Source organism: Lissotriton vulgaris, chromosome 11 (genome assembly GCF_964263255.1).
Source record: "Lissotriton vulgaris chromosome 11, aLisVul1.2, whole genome shotgun sequence".
NCBI classification, from domain to species: domain Eukaryota; kingdom Metazoa; phylum Chordata; class Amphibia; order Caudata; family Salamandridae; genus Lissotriton; species Lissotriton vulgaris.
In genome coordinates, this window is record NC_141699.1 from 982,340,839 (window position 1) to 982,356,100 (window position 15,262).

A 15,262-nucleotide genomic window follows, 5' to 3' on the forward strand; every position below is an offset into this window, starting at 1 on the left:
TGATCACATGACTGGGGTCACATGACTCTGTAGCTTTAACCCAAGATGGCGCATCCATTCCCCAGGAAGCAGCTCACTCGGGGAAGCGCCAGTGGACCCACAACGCGGCCGACTGTTCAACGGATATTATTCTGCAATCGGTAAGCACTTCATCCGCAGGTTAGCCGACGGCCGCCCCCCTACTAACGAGCCCCACACTTAACCTATTCTCCTTTCCTCAGCGGATCGTTTAATCTACCGACCGCCACCCCACTCCAAGGCCGGTCCACGGACCTGCCGGGATACCGCACACCGATCCAAAAATCGGTAAGTTATTGGCCCACAGGCTCCTGGCCCCCCTGCCTATCAGTCCCCTAATCCCCTCAAAAATCGGTAAGTTATTGGCCCACAGGCTCCTGGCCCCCCTGCCTATCAGTCCCCTAATCCCCTCAAATTCTCTTTTTCAGCGGCTCATAATTGAAACGCTCCCCACCTTGAAGCCATCATCCCGCGCTTCCTCCGCAACCACAACACCGTGCCACTCTGGACAAATCCTTGCACGTACGGTATGCCCTAGCTAAGACCCAGGTGTTCCTTTTAACCCTGGCTACATCCACCTCCCTAACCACCGTTTATTTCCAATTTTAGCGCCAGCGTTAATCCACGCCCAGCGCCGAGGCCACCACGCCTCCACTACCCATAGTCCAGCTACCTCACATCCCTGTTGAGGTAAGCAGCGACTTATCCTCCCCATTGGCCAAAACGTGCCCACCTCAGGCCACAATGTGTCACACCAATACTAAGTATATGCACACGCTGCTCTCCTCCTCACTTCCACGGAGGTCGCAGCCTCTCACGTATAATCGTTTTCACCAAGGCACAACATTCCCACGAATCACACTGCAGTCCATAAGAGTGCCTATTACAGTTTGGCCTAATTACCTTTCGCGATCCATGGAAATCCACTTGCATGATCAGAAAATTCAGCGCCCACAAAGTTAAGTGCACCGAGCACCAGGACTCCGCCTCAGTACACTCAATCTAAATAACACGCCTGCTGGCAAAATCACTGCACTGCGATTCCGTATTGTGTAAGTATCAAATGTGGCTCAGTTGACCTCTTTCTATTGCACCAGAAAGCAACTTAACTTCTATTGCTTCTCTGTTTTTGTTTCCCTGTTTTCCTCCCCAACAGGCGTACACTTTGTTATACCAGGCTATATATTTTAAGTCCTGAAGATGATCCCTTTGTAACTTGAGCCAGGGATCGAAACGTCGACTCCTTTAAGTAGACATACAGCTAACTAATGTACACTATTGTTTGTATGTGCTACTCTGGGAATTACTGACAAATTTGATGCAAAGCAGTGCCCAGTTTGCTCACTTTTCTTTGCCTGAAGAAAGCTTCCTTTCTACTATACTTTTCCCCAACTCTCTTCTTACCTTTAACTACGGTACAGGATTGTGCTTTACTGCAACAAAAATGTTTACTGTCAAAATGTATTCTAAGTTCTAAACACTTGATATATTCTATAATAAATCCGTTGCCCGGCTGGGCAAAGGAAAAGTATATAGCAGCCTATTGTGGTCTATATAACATTGTTGTGAAATATTGCTCTAAGCTTAGGACCTTTGTGTTTGTAAATTAACTGATACCCATGGTCCATAGCCACCCAGTGGGTCCCCCTTGTTTTAGGAAAAAGCTTCTACCCCCAAGCAAGATTGACACAGCTACAATAGAAGCCTGGTTCTGGAGAATTGTGTGACTTGAAAAAGCTGTTATGTGTGGCCCCATGACGGGGAACCACTTGAAATAACGTTTTAACAAACATAAGAATTGAATTTAATTGTTTGTCACGAATATGAACACTCTTTTCACCTTTCACTGAAATCCCTTCACAGCACTTTCACTCCCTTTCCCTTCGCGTTGCGCATGTGGGCACAGAATGCATTAAGAAAAAAATTTGAAAACTGTAGTGCATAACCCAGTTAATGGTTGGTTGGTACCTTGTGAATAAAAACATTGTACTGTTTTTTGATTATCTTTTTGATTATTTACATGATTTTCTCTTGAATCTGTTTTCCTTTTCCCAGTCTGGGACCTTTTTGTCTATAACGTTCTGCTACCCAGGTCCCACTGACTTTTTTTTGGGTTAACCCTTTTTTATAACATACTTCGAGCAGGCACTGCCTGCGAGATTTTTTCCTTTTCCTACTTGCACTTTGGGAATATTGTGAATTCATCTCAGCTACCTGAACATGGTAGACAAAGAAATTCTCACATACACAGAGGACTACATACACCAACTTTTGCATGACCCTGTTAACAACTTTCTGTCAACTAATGTACCTGTTATTGATATCACCCTCAATGATCAGGTTACTCAGCTGAGCGTTTAGAAAAGAAACAGATTCGAACCCGACTACACGGCCATTATCTTGCACAGTGTCTGCAATCTAACATCATACCAACAGGACTGCAAATCAAAGTGGAACCGGCCATTTTCATTGAAATCCCCAAGTTCAGGGAGGGATTTCGCTTTGTCGCCAATAATTGCTCCCGGCACTGGATGGTGCTGGAGATTGAAACAGTGGCGGAGCAAGTCCAGATTCTTATCAAACCAATTTCGGATTTGAAAGCTGAAATTTCATCCGATAGTGTGCTCACCAATTCTAAAGAAGCATTGACCAAACTTGTGGCAACACTTCAAGATTTTGAAACTACCACTATAAAGAAGAAACTAAAGAAACTTGCACGAGATCTACGTTTCTATGATAAAAAGAAAACATACCCTTACCTCCAGGAGAATTACTATCGGCAAGATCAGCAAGGGCGTTTTACCAATCGTGGAAACAGAGGTCCCAGAGGCAGACGACCATACACTACCTTCTCAGACTCTTCCTACAGTTCCGGTGAAGAATCTGACCAAACAGGCCCTAGTACATCATACGGGTATTAAGACCCCTATCACCCAGCGTATCAACAGATTCCTTTTTTAGGGCAGGGCACATGGAGACCACCACGGGCCGTGGGAACAACTGGAACAGAGGCATCAACAGGGGGCAACAGGGCCCTTCAACAGGATGGGAAAGCGACAATGGGAGAGGAAGAAGTGTGAAACAAGTTTGTTTCCCTCCAGAGGAACACTGGGAGAGTTGAACTCGCCGCAAGAACTACCGATGGTGAGGCCTTTGACTACTCCAGTGATCAATCTTTCGTCATATAGGCAGGCAGGCGACCCCGGTGGCTGATCACTATCAGCGACTACCCGGGAACCCAACCAAAGATATCCAAGATATCATATTGAAACTCACAAAGGACGCACAAACTAAAGGCTATCTGAGTAAAAAATAACACTGCTTTCTCAATGTGAAAAGCCCACGCCTACCGGTGATATATACTCTGCCTAAAGTTCATAAGAACATTGACAAACCCCCAGGCATACCTATCGTCTCAGCCTGCGGTTCGATTTTGGAACCCCTGGGTGCATACGTGGACTTCTTCATAAAAGAGTTTGTGCCAACCACAGCCTGCTACGTAAGGGATAGCATGGCAATGATAAACCTGATAGAAAACTACAGTTTTGACCCAGCCATCAATACATTATGTACCATGGATGTAGAGTCGCTTTACACGAACATCCCTCAGACAGCGGCTCTTCTAGTCAATTAAAGAACACTTGATTCACGGCCTAGTCCTCACAGGGTCCCCACAATCTTCATCCTCCAGTTCCTTGAGCTATGCCTACCTAGGAATTTTTTTACCTTTGATAACGCATATTATCAACAAATAAAAGGGACTTCCATGGGGGCAATTTTTGCCCCCAACCTGGCCATTCTGTTCATGGATGCACTGGAAACTGGCTCTATCCTGACAGACAGTAACCCATTCTTCACAGGAATATCACTTTGGCGTTGTTACATAGACAACATTTTTTTAGTCTGGAATCTTGACATTACCACACTGAACATGTTCCTCCATTGGCTAAACAACAACTGTGCAGACCTAACCTTTACTCTGACTCACGACAAAACACAAATTGCTTTCTTAGGCTTAACAATCTATCACAATGAAGGCGAGTTGTTAACACGCCTCTACAGAAAGCCCACAGAGCAGAACACTCTCCTAAGCTACAATAGCAATCACCCGAGAGCTCTGAAAGACTCATTGCCCTACTCTCAATTTCTTAGAATAAGGGGCAATTGCTCGAACAAAATAGACTACTTCAGGGAAGCCAATGTCCTGGCCAACAAATTAAAAAGACGTGGCTACCCAAGAAGATTAGTCAAAGCCGTGTCCAAAAGGGCTTGGTATTGCCCACGCGATGTTTTGCTAACACCAAAGACAGAAAGAATAGCCTGTGTAACCACCTTTTCCCCAGTCTCAAATAAAATCCGCAAGTCTATTCTCAAACATTGGCCGACTATAAATGCAGGTCCGGTCAATCTAGAGAGATCACTCTTTGCCTTCCGAAAAAATTAAAAACTTGAAAGATCACTTGGTCAGGGCAGCTTTACCAGCCCCCACATCCAGAGTAACTATAGATTCTAACTGGGGGCTACCACCATTGTTGGGACATGTGAAATGTGGCCACTGCACCGTCTGTGAATGCACAATTGAGGCACGTAATTTCTGCCATAATGGCATTAACTTCGAAATGGAATCTTTCACTAATTGTAACACCTGCAATGTTATTTATGTGATAATTTGTCCGTGCCCGAAAATGTATGTGGGACAAACCAGCCAAAAAGCAAAGACACGCATCTGCCAACACATGAGCAGAATCAGATGTGGAACTCCTAATGCTCCCTTGGTTGAACACTTTTCAGAACTAAACCACACTGCAGATGACATCAAATGGACAATCCTCAAAGCTATCAAGCTGCCACAAAGAGGAGGAAACCTGTCTCAACTCTTGAACCGAGAAGAACTCAAGTCCATAATCCAATTCAACACTATCAGGACTGGACTGAACAAGAGTGAGGATTGGACAAACCTTCTCTAGTTGTAACACTTGCCAGAGACATTGTGTCACACTATGCCAAATGTGTTACCAAGCTGCCTCAGAAACAGTGAATGATGCGCTCTTCCACGATAATGCAGAGCTGTCTACGAGCTTTGTATATAATGTGCATAATGTAATTTGTCACCATCACACAATAAATCACTTGTGTCACTTGCGACGCACCTTAGGCACCTGACCAATTATTGTATGCCCCTTATCGCAGGCTGTTGCTTGGTCCAGCACTCTGGCCGGTTCTAGGCCACAATAATAATTCTCCCATCCACTTTCACTTGCGCCGTTTTTAAATCGTGCACTCTTTTCACTTCACCTGCGCTCTGTGAATTATCCCTGTGTTCGCAATTACTACCAACGCACCACTCCAAGATGGCCGATCCTTAGCCCGTAGCCCTCTGTGATCTATTCAAAACGCCCTGATCACATGACTGGGGTCACATGACTCTGTAGCTTTAACCCAAGATGGCGCATCCATTCCCCAGGAAGCAGCTCACTCGGGGAAGCGCCAGTGGACCCACAACGCGGCCGACTGTTCAACGGATATTATTCTGCAATCGGTAAGCACTTCATCCGCAGGTTAGCCGACGGCCGCCCCCCTACTAACGAGCCCCACACTTAACCTATTCTCCTTTCCTCAGCGGATCGTTTAATCTACCGACCGCCACCCCACTCCAAGGCCGGTCCACGGACCTGCCGGGATACCGCACACCGATCCAAAAATCGGTAAGTTATTGGCCTACAGGCTCCTGGCCCCCCTGCCTATCAGTCCCCTAATCCCCTCAAATTCTCTTTTTCAGCGGCTCATAATTGAAACGCTCCCCACCTTGAAGCCATCATCCCGCGCTTCCTCCGCAACCACAACACCGTGCCACTCTGGACAAATCCTTGCACGTACGGTATGCCCTAGCTAAGACCCAGGTGTACCTTTTAACCCTGGCTACATCCACCTCCCTAACCACCGTTTATTTCCAATTTTAGCGCCAGCGTTAAACCACGCCCAGCGCCGAGGCCACCACGCCTCCACTACCCATAATCCAGCTACCTCACATCCCTGTTGAGGTAAGCAGCGACTTATCCTCCCCATTGGCCAAAACGTGCCCACCTCAGGCCACAATGTGTCACACCAATACTAAGTATATGCACACGCTGCTCTCCTCCTCACTTCCACGGAGGTCGCAGCCTCTCACGTATAATCGTTTTCACCAAGGCACAACATTCCCACGAATCACACTGCAGTCCATAAGAGTGCCTATTACAGTTTGGCCTAATTACCTTTCGCGATCCATGGAAATCCACTTGCATGATCAGAAAATTCAGCGCCCACAAAGTTAAGTGCACCGAGCACCAGGACTCCGCCTCAGTACACTCAATCTAAATAACACGCCTGCTGGCAAAATCACTGCACTGCGATTCCGTATTGTGTAAGTATCAAATGTGGCTCAGTTGACCTCTTTCTATTGCACCAGAAAGCAACTTACCTTCTATTGCTTCTCTGTTTTTGTTTCCCTGTTTTCCTCCCCAACAGGCGTACACATTGTTATACCAGGCTATATATTTTAAGTCCTGAAGATGATCCCTTTGTAACTTGAGCCAGGGATCGAAACGTCGACTCCTTTAAGTAGACATACAGCTAACTAATGTACACTATTGTTTGTATGTGCTACTCTGGGAATTACTGACAAATTTGATGCAAAACAGTGCCCAGTTTGCTCACTTTTCTTTGCCTGAAGAAAGCTTCCTTTCTACTATACTTTTCCCCAACTCTCTTCTTACCTTTAACTACGGTACAGGATTGTGCTTTACTGCAACAAAAATGTTTACTGTCAAAATGTATTCTAAGTTCTAAACACTTGATATATTCTATAATAAATCCCTTGCCCGGCTGGGCAAAGGAAAAGTATATAGCAGCCTATTGTGGTCTATATAACATTGTTGTGAAATATTGCTCTAAGCTTAGGACCTTTGTGTTTGTAAATTAACTGATACCCATGGTCCATAGCCACCCAGTGGGTCCCCCTTGTTTTAGGAAAAAGCTTCTACCCCCAAGCAAGATTGACACAGCTACAATAGAAGCCTGGTTCTGGAGAATTGTGTGACTTGAAAAATCTGTTATGTGTGGCCCCATGACGGGGAACCACTTGAAATAACGTTTTAACAAACATAAGAATTGAATTTAATTGTTTGTCACGAATATGAACACTCTTTTCACCTTTCACTGAAATCCCTTCACAGCACTTTCACTCCCTTTCCCTTCGCGTTGCGCATGTGGGCACAGAATGCATTAAGAAAAAAATTTGAAAACTGTAGTGCATAACCCAGTTAATGGTTGGTTGGTACCTTGTGAATAAAAACATTGTACTGTTTTTTGATTATCTTTTTGATTATTTACATGATTTTCTCTTGAATCTGTTTTCCTTTTCCCAGTCTGGGACCTTTTTGTCTATAACGTTCTGCTACCCAGGTCCCACTGACTTTGTTTGGGTTAACCCTTTTTTATAACATACTTCGAGCAGGCACTGCCTGCGAGGTTTTTTCCTTTTCCTACTTGCACTTTGGGAATATTGTGAATTCATCTCAGCTACCTGAACATGGTAGACAAAGAAATTCTCACATACACAGAGGACTACATACACCAACTTTTGCATGACCCTGTTAACAACTTTCTGTCAACTAATGTACCTGTTATTGATATCACCCTCAATGATCAGGTTACTCAGCTGAGCGTTTAGAAAAGAAACAGATTCGAACCCGACTACACGGCCATTATCTTGCACAGTGTCTGCAATCTAACATCATACCAACAGGACTGCAAATCAAAGTGGAACCGGCCATTTTAATTGAAATCCCCAAGTTCAGGGAGGGATTTCGCTTTGTCGCCAATAATTGCTCCCGGCACTGGATGGTGCTGGAGATTGAAACAGTGGCAGAGCAAGTCCAGATTCTTATCAAACAAATTTCGGATTTGAAAGCTGAAATTTCATCCGATAGTGTGCTCACCAATTCTAAAGAAGCATTGACCAAACTTGTGGCAACACTTCAAGATTTTGAAACTACCACTATAAAGAAGAAACTAGAGAAACTTGCACGAGATCTACGTTTCTATGATAAAAAGAAAACATACCCTTACCTCCAGGAGAATTACTATCGGCAAGATCAGCAAGGGCGTTTTACCAATCGTGGAAACAGAGGTCCCAGAGGCAGACGACCAAACACTACCTTCTCAGACTCTTCCTACAGTTCCAGTGAAGAATCTGACCAAACAGGCCCTAGTACATCATACGGGTATTAAGACCCCTATCACCCAGCGTATCAACAGATTCCTTTTTTAGGGCAGGGCACATGGAGACCACCACGGGCCGTGGGAACAACTGGAACAGAGGCATCAACAGGGGGCAACAGGGCCCTTCAACAGGATGGGAAAGCGACAATGGGAGAGGAAGAGGTGTGAAACAAGTTTGCTTCCCTCCAGAGGAACACTGGGAGAGGTGAACTCGCCGCAAGAACTACCGATGGTGAGGCCTTTGACTACTCCAGTGATCAATCTTTCGTCATATAGGCAGGCAGGCGACCCCGGTGGCAGAGGGTTCGCGCCTGCAGTCAGGAGCAGCATTGATTTACTGCGTGTCATCGTAGCGCCCTGCTGATTGAGAGCAGTGGCACTGCATTTTAAATTGCTATAGTTCTGTTTTTAACCTCTGCTGAAAATCAACAGGAGACTAATTTCCCTTATTTTTCCAGGACTCGGTGGTGTGCGGGCGCCATCTTCCATTGGGCTGGTCAGGCGACCTAGCTCGGCGCCACACCCCGTGCTCCGCCCCTGTTTAGGAGTGGCTTCGCATTGCTCGCTGTTGGAGGCAGGCGACCCCGGTGGCAGAGCGTTCGCGCCTGCAGTCAGGAGCAGCATTGATTTACTGTGTGTCATCATAGCGCCCTGCTGATTGAGAGCAGTGGCACTGCATTTTAAATTGCTATAGTACTGTTTTTAACCTCCGCTGAAAATCAACAGGAGACTCATTTCACTTATTTTTCCAGGACTCGGTGGTGTGCGGGCGCAATCTTCCATTGGGCTGGTCAGGCGACCTAGCTCGGCGCCACACCCCCGCGCTCCACCCCTATTTAAATGCCCCCAATGAGGAAGCGCAGCGGACGAGCGCAGCGGGCGCGACAAAGGCGTGCCGAAGTCGAGCCTAAGTCAAGCCCGTCTGCGCCCGTCCGCGGCCGGACGGGCCTAGGGGCGCGTCCTCATGCTCTTTCTATCTCTTATTCTTCTGAGGATCTAAAAGCTATACAGGGCCCTTGGTCTCTGCCCGATTCCATCATTAGCTACATTTCCGCACTCGGTCTTGCTTCTCCATCTCCTCAGCTTCTTTCCTCTCAGTCGACACCCTTGACGCAGCCTTTCTCTCACTCTGGTTCCTTATTTACTCCCCCTCCCTTGTCTATCATCCTGCTCACCACCAGGTCAGAGGTTAGACACTATCAGGAGCTGTTTGTTTTGCTTGACTCTCACAAGCCTGACATACTATTTTTAACCGAAACCTGGCTCTGTGAGTCCTCTCTGCCCTCTCTTCTGGCTGCTCTCCCCCCTTCTTACGTGGCCCTCCGCGCAGACCGCCCGGCGGGCAAGACAGGGGGCGGTGTGGCTCTTATTGCCCGGTCTGAGTATAATTTTCAACTTCTTCCTTCCCCTCTTATTACCCCTACTGAGCATCTTGTGGTCCGCTCTCTTACCTTTTCTCCCCCGCTTACTTGTCTACTAATGTATCGCCCGCCCCAGTCTTCACACTTGTTCATGCCAGCCTTTCAGGACTTATTGGCCACTTTGGCGGTCAATTACGCCTCAGTCCTAGTGTTAGGCGACTTCAACTATTGGCCCACGGATCCCCTCGAGTGCACTTCCTCCAAACAGTTCACAAAATCACTTCAATCCCTGAATTTTGTTTCTCACATACAAGTCCCTACACACATACACGGACATGTGTTAGACCAGGTTTGGTCTCTCAATATCTCCGTCTCTTCTATGTCTGTGTCCCCATGTCCCTGGTCAGACCATGCTCTAATCTCCTTCTCCCTCCACCTTAACCCTGTAACTAAGATACCGCTTGCCAAAAACACCTGGGCGCGGAACTGGAACCGTGTCGACCTCCCTTCGTTATCTTCTTCTCTCCTGAACTCCTCACCTAACCTGGAGGGCTTATCCTCCTCATCTCAAGCCACCGCCATTAACACCTGGCTCGCTGGAGGCTGCGACTCGGTAGCCCCCCTACGTCGGATTTCAACTAGACGGCCCAAGGGGTCAAACCGGTGGTTCAGTGAAGACCTGAAGGAAAAAAAGCTGACCCTCAGGCGGGCTGAGAGGCAATGGAGAAGGGACTATTGTCCTTTACTGAAAACCCATTACACCACACTATTAAGCGACTACAAAAAAGCCATACTAGGCGCCAAAACTGCCTATTTCTCAGCAAAAATCCGGGTGGCAGAGAATAAATCCAGGGAGATTTTCACTATTATTCATGATCTAGCCTTTTCTGACAGGGCCACACTTAAACCTCCTCCCACCCAGTCCTTATGTGACTCGTTGAATTCTTACTTTTTGAAAAAATTTATTAACATCAAGGCCAATATTCCACCCCCCTCTCTCCCTTTTTTTGAACCCCTCCCTCCAACTGTCCAGTGCTGCCTTTCTTCGATCCCCCCTCTCACCGAAGAAGTGTTCTTGGCAATACTTCCTAAGGTAAAGTCAGGCTCCCCGGCAGACATTTGCCCGGCCCGTATTCTTCAACAGATTTACTCTGTTTGCACCAAGCCCCCGATCACTTTTCTCAACAGTTCCCTTGCACAGGGGGTTGTGATCCCAGCACTTAAATCTGCTACAATAGTGCCTATTCTGAAGAATCCTGGTGCAGATCCGTCTGCCCCAGTCAACTATCGCCCTATTTCACTGCTGCCCTATTTGGGCAAGGTGCTTGAGCGCCATGTAACATCGGTACTCAGCGCCCATGTAGAAGCGAATGGGGGCCTGGCGTCTCGTCAGGCGGGCTTCCGGCCTAGGCACTCCACTGAGTCCGTCGTGGTGTCGGTCCTGGACAACCTTAGGGAGGGCATGGACCAAAACAAACACCAGGCCCTGGTGCTCTTCGATCTCTCCGCCGCTTTTGACACGGTGGACCACTCCATCTTGCTTTCACGTGTCAGAGCGGCGGGAATGGAGGGCTCAGCCCTGGTCTGGCTATCGTCCTTCCTGAGGGACCGCACCCAGGCGGTCCGGTTGGGGGATTTCTCGGCCACCCCACTTAAGGTCACTTGTGGTGTTCCCCAGAGCTCCTCTCTTTCTCCTCTTTTGTTCAATCTTTATATCTATCCCCTAATCTTTGCCCTCCAGCAGCTGGAGGTCACCGTATATAACTATGCGGATGACCTCCAGCTCATTTTCAACCTCTCTTCTTCCCCCTATTCTATTTCCAACTTTCAGACTACTATGATTTTTATTAGGGACTGGATGAACCACAACCATCTGAAGCTGAACTCGGATAAAACTGAGTTGGTTCTCACGGGCGGTTCTTCCAGTCCCTGGAACTCTTTATTTTGGCCCTCTTCCTTTGGTCCCCCTCCCACTCCCTCTCCCACAGTTAAGACCCTAGGCATCAAAATGAATAATCATCTCACCCTCCACTCACAAATTAGTTCTGTTGTTTCTTCCTGCTTTCTCACTCTTCGCACTATTCACGCTGTTTCTCGTTTCTTCTCTCCCCTGGCACTTAAACTGATCATGTCCGCCTTGGTGATCTCCCGGCTGGACTACGCCAATGCCCTGTACAACGGCATTCCGGCGTACAACCTACGGAAGCTCCAACTGGTCCAAAACCAGGCGGCCTGACTAGTGTACGGCCTTTCCCGCTCCCACCACTCAACCCCGTTATTGAAGACGCTCCACTGGCTGCCTGTCAGGGAGCGATCCCTTTTCAAAACTGGCTGTATGGTTTTCCAGGCGCGCCAGGGCTCAGCTCTCGCCTTCATCACCTCTCTGATAAGGGAGTATATCCCTGCCAGAGAGCTTCGCTCATCTTCCCAATCACTTTTGCAGGTACCCCGCTTCAAAACGCAAAAAGTGGGGAGGGGCCAACTTCTCATTTTTGGCACCCACTTTTTGGAATTCCCTCCCCGACCACCTACGGTTGGCCAAGCACTACTCCCTTTTCCGTAAAGACCTTAAAACTTTCTTATTCAACCAGGCCTTCCCTCTGTAAATTGTCCTCATTACTCTCTTTCATTGCACCAGCACTTATTGCCTCTCCTCTGCTATTTTAGCCTCCATAGCGCCAAGAAACCGCATGGTGAATGCAGCGCTTTATAAGTATTTTAAATTCAAATTCATATACCCTGAAAGATGAAGAAATCAGCGTGCTGAGCAAAGGCCTGTCATATGTCCCAACAACGGTACCCAATGAATTCAGTACCATGGCTGAACTGGCTAGATTCTTTAGAAAAATAAGGTTGCGATATTTCTTCAAAAACCGGCCATCACAGATGAGGACATCAGCAACCGGTTTAAGGATACCTTCAACTTTTGTTCCTCCAACACATACCATGACGCAAAGGATTCTGGCATACGAAAGTATAGTAACAAGCGATGTCCAGAAGATTCTAAATGAAAGAGCATATATAAAATTTAACATCAAGAAGACTGAGAGAATGGCCCTTACATCCCTAAAAGAGAATCGCGATGTTATCGTGAAACCGGATGATAAGGGAGGAGTGATCATTATCCAAGACGTGACGAAATATACAGATGAAATTTTGAGACAATTAAATGATGGGATAAGCTACAGAAAATTGGCAAGTGATCCATCTAAAGAACTTGCAGCAGAAATCCAACAGGCGACCAAAGAAGGTTTGGATCAAGGGTTCATATCCGAACAGGAATACCAATACTTGAATCAGAAGAACCCCGACTACCTACTATATATAGGCTCCCAAAGGTGCACAAAGATATGCAGAACCCACTGGGTCGGCCGATAGTTTCTGGCTGTGGCTCGATATTAGAACCCCTGTGCCGCTACATTGACTTTTTTCTGAAACCTCTAGCTGAACAGACTGAAACCTACAGACGTGATACTACCCATACTATCAATATCATGGACGGACGACCATTCAGATCCGAAGACCAACTCTTGGCAACATGCGATATTGTGTTCTTGTACACGAGTATTCCTCAAGATGAAGCACTTGAGGTGGTGACCATGGCCTTGGAGCGCAGCGTAGCACCAGTTCGCGTTCCTACCAAATTCATCATCCTGCTTCTGAAAATCGCTATGATGCCTAATTTCTTTATATTTCAGAGTTGTTTTTATTTACAAATCAAGGGAGTCGCTATGGGGGCAGCTTTCGCTCCGGATTTAGCGATAATATTTATGTCAACATTTGAGAACACTTTCATCCTGAGTAACACCAATCCATACAGATCCAACATCCAACTATGGATGCGATATATTGACGACATCCTTCTAGTATGGACAGGAACTGAAAATGAGATTATGGCTTTTCATTCATAGCTGAATTTGAGATCCCGAGATATTCAGTTTACCATACAATCAGACAAAAAGAGGATAGATTTCCTGGATTTAACTATAGTAGCTGAAAATGATGTACTGTATACTACTCTATTCAGGAAACCGGCAGAACGTAATTCATTGCTACAGTACTTCAGTCACCACCCCCGAGGCCTTCGTGACAACTTGCCCTTTGGACAGTTCTTGAGGATCTGGAGAAATTGTAGTAAGAAGGAGCACTACATGGAGGAGTCTGCTAAATTGATGGGACGTTTACTTGAACGAGGTTACCCCAGGCGATTGACTAAGAAGGCAAGGAAACGAGCATGGTTCAACCATCGAGAATCACTCTTAGAACCTGCTGAATGATCAAATAATGAAGAACAACGTATGATATGTGTGACCACTTTTTCCACTAAAAGCAATGCCATCAAAAAAATCATCAATAAGCACTGGACACTGGTATCGGATGACTTGGGTAGCAGTACTCTACCGATGCATTCTTTCAAAAAAGCTAGAAGCATTCATGATCATGTGGTATGTGCATACTTGGAAGCTCCACAAATACCCACCATAATATCACTGTGGAATCTTGCACCCCTCTTGGGACATTACAAGTGTGGAAAACTGTAAGGCCTGCCCACACACTCTCCAGACCAAAGAATTTATTTTCAAACAACATCTGATCAAACTCAAAGCGCACACTAATTGTAACACCACAAATGTCGTGTATTGTATCATCTGCCCTTGTGACTTAATATATGTTGGGCAGACACAACAACGGGTGAAATCACATTTTCTGCAACACTGCAGCCGCATTAGATGCAAGGTGACCGGAGCGCCCATGGTTGAACACTGTGAGAGTAAGGACTATATACCAGAAATCCTAAAATGGATTGTCCTTGAACATGTGAATTTGGGTCCCACCTCTATTAATATCACCTCTATTCTCAATGTGCGCGAGCTGAAGAGGATTACATTTTTCAAATCAGTACAAAGCGGGCTCAATGAGTCAGAAAGCAGTTTTGCACAACTAGCTAACCTGTAATCTAATGCTCCTCTCCCGTCTCTAAACAAGTATCTCAACCTTTTTCTATCTATTTCGGAACTGGTACTGGAAGTATATAAAGTTCAATGTCTTAATGCTTTTAACATCAAGTGCAATTTTGTCTTAGAAAGTGTTTACAGATCCAGTCCACATCAGTATATGTGGCTGCAGTCTTCACCACCCTGCGATGGTAGGTGCACTATATAAGCATGGCCATACACATGCAGAAAATTTGGCAAACTGAGCAAGTGTATCTTATGTTTTTGGACAAGCAGCTTTGACTGCCGTGTGAGGCGAGTACGCTGCTATTTTTCCACAATTTTTCTTGTAACGTACCATTGATGATGTGTTGATTTCTAAATTCTTGTGGTATATACTTTGAGCTCCGAAAGTAATGACGCATATTTTACGGCCCTTAGAACAGTGAGAGAACACCTTTCTTTCAAAGTGACCAGCAGTACTAGTCTTTCTACGGTGTCGATACCCTTGGGAGGGACACGCCCCCTAACTACACTTCCTAGTAACCAGCCATTCGTATAGGGATCTGTACGGGAATAGACGCCGTTAGGAGAAACTCCGAGTTATCTGCCGAGTTCCCCTTTTCCAGACTATCTGCCGAGCTTAGGTGAGTGGCGTCTAGTTTCTGTTTCAATTGCCAGTCTTAC